Genomic DNA, 6,413 nt, shown 5'->3' with positions numbered 1-6,413 from the left:
CTATGGTTCTGCTCTAAGCAAAAAAGTTACAAGTTTGTGAAAGGACTTCCAGTGCCAGGTAAATGTAAAGCAGATGATGAATATACTTAAGATTCACAAATACCAAAACATTGTGTCTACAGCAGACGCGAGCGGAACGACATGACAAAAGCAAACAGAACCCAGTGAGATGTTCTCTGCTGTGGATGCGACGCGACACGACAAATCCATGTGTTATGTTTTCACTATCATAACATGTAGAATACACTCGTAAATGCACTACGATAAATAACACAGCCACACGCGGGGGTACTTAACTTCTTCACTTGCTTTATTTAAAGGAACACAACTACTAATAATTACTAAAGTGGTGGTGCCACCTACAGGCACTATGGAGAATGACAGTATCCCATACATAACAGTCACCAAAGTGCATCCCTGTCCTGCTCAAATACAACAGGTAAGAGATATTATGATTCTCCAAAAACAAAAACTTTATTCATACAAACTTATTTCAGTCAACACAACATAGTGGTGCGGCCGCCATTTGTAGGACCGAATTGCAATTCCGTCAATCTGCTGTGCTGTGCTCTGGGCTGTGATTGTTATGTTTTCACTATCATAACATGTGGAATACACTCTTGAATGCACTACGATAAATAACACAGGCACACGCGGGGGTACTTAACTTCTTCACTTGCTTTATTTAAAGGAACACAACTACTAATAATTACTAAAGTGGTGGTGCCACCTACAGGCACTATGGAGAATGACAGTATCACATACATAACATCTCCTCCCCTCTTAAATCAAGAAACAAACTCCAAAGCATTTTCAAAACACAAACATTACGCATGTATTTATTCTACGCTAGAGGTAGAGGGTAGACTGCCTCTTGCCTCGAGCCAGTTCGGGGATTATTCTGCCCCGTGTCAGAACAGGCTCACTAACATAACTAATTACAGTTCAATCCAGCAGTTTCCATAGTCCTATAATGTCAGACGGTTGGGTGGTTTAACAACTCTGGCTGGATAAAGTCTGACCTGTGCTGGTGGAATGTCGAGTTTGCCATGCTTTGTCTGAGACTCTGCTAATGTGTCGCCGTTAACATCTTGTTCCTTTGTTGGTGGTGCAGATGAAGTGGCATTTACAGAGGTCTGCACCGGAACAGACACATTCTTGTTATCAGGTAATTCTGTCAACTGAGTTTCAACTGTTTGGTTTGGAATGGACAAAAGTTGATCAGCATGACGCCTCCATTCCTCAGAAGCACCTACATCCAGAGTATAAGATACTGGACCACTCTGAGCCATCACCACTCCTGTTCTTTATGCAGTGCTAGCAGTAATTTAGCATGTAGCAAGGGATCAAACATTTGGTGACTTCTAATTGCGAGCAACGCACAGAGGCAATCAATTGTGAATATAAGAAGGTGCTCAAACTTAAACACGCATCTAAATAGTTGTAAACGGTTACTTGCATTGGCTTCGATTGCTGAACAAGATTCCTGATGCGGTAGACAACGGTTCTTGAGTTCTCTTAGAAGTGAGCTGGAAGTTTTCTTTGTCTTCTTCTGAAGATAGGAAAGTCCACAGTGGATCGAAGTTACTTGAAGATAAAAACTGCCAGAAAATCAAACTCAAGAGGAGAGTCTTGAGGAGTCTTAGTGTGTCGTCTCAAAATAAGAGGTTTTCTGAGCAAAGATCATTTCGAGCTAATGACTTTTGAGGGTCTCTATTCACACCCACCTTTGGGTGGAATAGCCAATACCAGGTGTGAATTTTTGAGCGGGAGAAGTTTCCTTTGTCTCCCTTTATGGCCCATTTGCATGTTTATGGGCGGTCTGGAGGATTGGTGCAGTTTTAACCCAAAATATAGTACAAATCGTATGATGCATTTCACAATCACATACTGTACATCATTGTTTGAGAAATAAAGAGCAGATAATATTGATACCAAGAAAGAAACATTTAGAATATATTAAACCAGAGATACATTCATACACCTGAATATCAGCATTTAGGGCTTAACTAATACAAATAACGAGTGGTAACTCAGCTAATCTAATAGGGAAACATACAAACAACACATGCATATACCAGATACATTTGTAACTGATTAATTATTGCCTAAATAAAGAAAAGGTCTTTATGTGTGTGTGCGTTATGTGAGCCTGTTGTAGTTTGCTGGTCAGCCAGGCCCATCGGCGCCTGGCACCGGGGGGTCATTTACTTGTCTTTGGAAACTGTTTGAAGTCAGTTGGGGAGAACCATTTGGCAATTTAGCACCCATATAAATGTATAATCTGTAGCCAGGACTGTAATTTATATGCAAATGTCAAAGAGGTCTCTTAAGCCATAAACCCCAAAGACCATCCATGATTTTACGCAGACGCTACATGTCCATCTCTCTCTCCCCCTGTAATCACGAGCCAGCACAACATCACCTACTCCAAACTGTCTCGGCTTTGAACTACCAGCTCGCCGGAGAACCTGAGAGGTCTGTGAGAGTCGCACAGCAACTGTCACACTGGGTTTTAAGGCATCAAGACGTGTGCACAACTGGCGTCCCAAAAACAACAGGGAAGGGGACTCTTTTGTCGTCGGATGTGGTGTGTTGCGGTACGTCAGCAAGAATGTTTCCAGCCGTTTCTGAAGAGTAGAAGAGCCCTTAGAAGCCTTCAGTGCTTGTTTTAGTGACTGAACAAACCTCTCAGCCTGCCCGTTAGTTGCCGGATGATATGGGGCAGAACGGATATGTTTCACATGGTTGGCCTTCAGGAAATTTGCAAACTCCTCAGAGACAAATTGTGGTCCATTGTCGCTCACAAGGACTTCAGGCAGACCATAATGACTGAAGAGGTTCCTCAAAACTCCAGTTGTTTTTTCTGCTGTCGTTGATGTCATGAACTGCACATCAGGCCACTTTGAATGTGCGTCAACCACGATCAGGTACATGTGACCCTCACATGGCCCAGCAAAATCTACATATATGCGCTCACATGGTTTGCTTGGCCACTCCCATGGGTGGAGGGGTGCATGGGATGGCATTTTCTGTATTTGTTGACATGACTGACACATTTTCACTTGCAGTTCAATGTCAGCATCAAGACCCGGCCACCACACATAACTGCGAGCAATGGCTTTCATTCGGACAATTCCTGGGTGGCCAGTGTGCAGTTCCTCCGGCACCCTTTTCCGCAGCTTGTGAGGAACATCGACTCTCATACCCCGCATTAAGCTGGAAGGGAGCTTCTCTACCTGTCCGAGGTAGAACAGCTCTACAGCATCCTTTTTCTCTTTGTGTTCCACTTGTAATGGCAGACGGGAAAGACCATCAGCATTTGCGTGATGTTCAGCTCTTTTGTACTCGATGGTGTAGTTGTGCGCAGACAAAAGTAATGCCCACCTTTGCATAAGTGCCATAGATGGAATTCCATTTTGTGGTCCAAAGATCGTAGTAAGTGATCTGTAAAAAGCGTGAATTTTCGTCCGTAGAGATACTGATGGAATTTCCTGAACCCGAACACAATTGCCAGAGCCTCACGCTCAATCTGTGCATAATTCTGTTCTGCCTTGCTAAGTGTGCGCAATGCGAAAGCTATTGGTTTTTCTTCACCGCTGGGTAACATATGGGAAATGACGGCACCAATGCCATAAGGTGATGCGTCACACGCAAGCCAAATTGCGTTCTGTGGGTCGTAATGTGTCAAGACATTTTGTGACACTAATTGTTCCTTTGCCTTTTTGAATGCAGCCTCGCACTCTGCAGACCACTGCCAACGTTTCCCTTTACACAGCAGGGCATTCAAAGGATTCGCTATAGTCGCCAAACTGGGTATGAATCTCCAGTAATAGTTTAACAGGCCAAGAAATTATCTCAGCTGTGTGATGTTTGATGGGGTTGGAGCATTGATAATTGCACTTACTTTTTCAGGTGACTTGTGCAAACCTTCAGCGTCAATTATGTGACCCAAGTATTCCAATGAGTCCTTGAAGAAGTCACATTTCCCTTTTTCAACACGCAAGCCAAACTCCTCCAGGCGTCCAAGGACTGCCTCCAGGTTTTCCAGGTGTTCAGCTTCAGTCCGCCCGGTAACAAGAATGTCATCCAGGTAGCAATGGACATTGGGAAGACCTAGTAATACTTGGTCCATAGCTCTCTGGAATATAGCTGGGGCTGAAGCGATCCCGAACGGAAGGCGCTTATACTGGAATAGCCCTTTCTGTGTGGAAATTGTGAGGAACTTCGTGGACTCCTCCTCAACCCTCATTTGGAGGTAAGCATGTGACAAGTCCAGTTTGCTGAAACATTGTCCTCCCGCTAATGAAGCGAACAGGTCCTCGATACGTGGTAACGGATAGTGTTCAATGTGAAGGACGGGGTTTATCGTCACCTTAAAGTCACCACAGATGCGCACTGCCCCGTTTTTCTTTACTACCGGGACTATTGGGGTAGCCCATTCGCTGTATTGTACCGGTAACAATACTCCCATTTCAGTGAGACGGTTCAGCTCTGCTTCAACTTTTGGACGCAGAGCATATGGAACCACTATGGGCTGACAAAACTTGGGTTTGTGTTCAGGTTTCAATGTTATTTTAGCTTTAATGCTCTTCATTTCCCCCAATTGTTTAGAGAAAATAGCAGCATGTTTCTGTAGAACAGCTTCAAGCGTCTTTAATTTGAGTGTTTTTATTTCTTTCCAGTTCAGTTTAATCTGACGCAGCCATTCTCTGCCATAGAGTGGTTGATAATCCCAATGCAAGACATACAATGGAAGAACAGCTGTCTGTTTGCCCATTTTTACATGAACATCAATTACACCTTCAGGGTGCAATGCTTGTCCTGTATATGTTCAAAGAACAATGTCAGTTGAGCATAAGGGCAGGTGTTTCAGTATTCAGTCATAAGTCTCTGTTGAAATCAAAAACACTGCTGCGCCCGTGTCAGTTCCATTTCAAGTGGCATTCCTTCAACTTCTGGTTTCACAATGATACTGGACTTTTCTCCTGGCTGTGACAGTTTATACAGGGCTAAATCAGAGTCTGTTTCATCATCACTGGATGCGGCATCAGCATCAAGGTGGTGTACACTTCCTTTCTTAACATAGCCTTTCTGCTTAGTTTCTTTCGTTGGCCGTGCAGCTTTTGCTCTGTTTCCACTCTTTGTTTTTCTGTCATTGTTACTCTTCCTGCAAACGCAACTGATATGGCCCTTTTTTCCACATGTATTACAACTTTTGTCCTTAAACCAACAGTCATCATCATTATGGTTGTCCTTTCCATAGCGTTTACATTTGTTGTTTGCCATCTTAGTCTTTGATAAAGACAGTGCATTTACCATCAGTGATCCGCTGAGTTGGTGCGCTTCGCCAGCTCCACCGCTCTTTGAAACGTCAATGTAGTTTCAGTCAACAAGCGCTTTTGTGTAGCCTCACTCTTCAAGCCACACACAAATCTATCGTGAAGTGCATCATCCAAATGTCCCCCAAATTCACAGTGTTCTGATAGTCCTCTAAGCACTGCAACATACTGTGTCACCGACTCGCTCTCCTCCTGATTCCGCCGATGGAAACGAAAGCGTTCCGTGATGATCAGGGGCTTCGGAGAAAAGTGTTGCTGTAGCATGTCTGTGATGTGCTTAAAGCTCTTCTCTCTCGGCTTATCCAGCGCAATCAGACTTCGGTGTAATCCATATGTTTTTCCTCCGATCATGCTGAGTAGCACAAGCACTTTCTTGTCGGCATCAATGCTGTTAGCTTCTACAAAGTGCTCAAATCTTTCAATATACAGTAGGTGGTCCATGGTTCGACGCTTTCATCAAAAGCTTCCATATGGCCTATAGTAACAACCATTCTATCTAACCTAGCTTACTTTAGCTTCGCAGAGAAAATAAAATAAAAGTTCAGGTACATAGTGGTGCGGCCGCCATTTGTAGGACCGAATTGCAATTCCGTCAATCTGCTGTGCTGTGCTCTGGGCTGTGATTGTTATGTTTTCACTATCATAACATGTGGAATACACTCTTGAATGCACTACGATAAATAACACAGGCACACGCGGGGGTACTTAACTTCTTCACTTGCTTTATTTAAAGGAACACAACTACTAATAATTACTAAAGTGGTGGTGCCACCTACAGGCACTATGGAGAATGACAGTATCACATACATAACACCATGACAGTAAACGGATGCCGCGTTCTATTTCTGACGAACTCCAGCGCTCTGACACAGAGGACCATTTCAAATATTCATAAGAGAATCGTGAAAAAATAGTTTCCTCAAAAATATTAAGCAGCACAAATGTTTACAACATTGATAATAATCAGAAATGGTTACTGAGCAGCAAATCAGCATATTAGAATGATTTCTGAAGGATCATGTGACACTGAAGACTGGAGTAATGATGCTGAAAATTCAGCTTTGATCACAG

At 43.3% G+C, this 6,413-nt stretch overlaps 1 pseudogene; it reads right to left on the bottom strand.

Moving 5' to 3' along the window:
* Window positions 1–968: 968 nt before the first annotated feature.
* LOC107675587 (uncharacterized protein K02A2.6-like) lies at window positions 969–4,780 on the bottom strand (annotated as a pseudogene).
* Between the last annotated feature and the right edge of the window lie 1,633 nt (window positions 4,781–6,413).

The sequence above is a fragment of the Sinocyclocheilus anshuiensis genome, unplaced genomic scaffold, assembly GCF_001515605.1.
Source record: "Sinocyclocheilus anshuiensis isolate Anshui unplaced genomic scaffold, SAMN03320099.WGS_v1.1 scaffold1804, whole genome shotgun sequence".
NCBI lineage: Eukaryota > Metazoa > Chordata > Actinopteri > Cypriniformes > Cyprinidae > Sinocyclocheilus > Sinocyclocheilus anshuiensis.
This window is presented reverse-complemented; position numbering and strand designations above follow the sequence as displayed.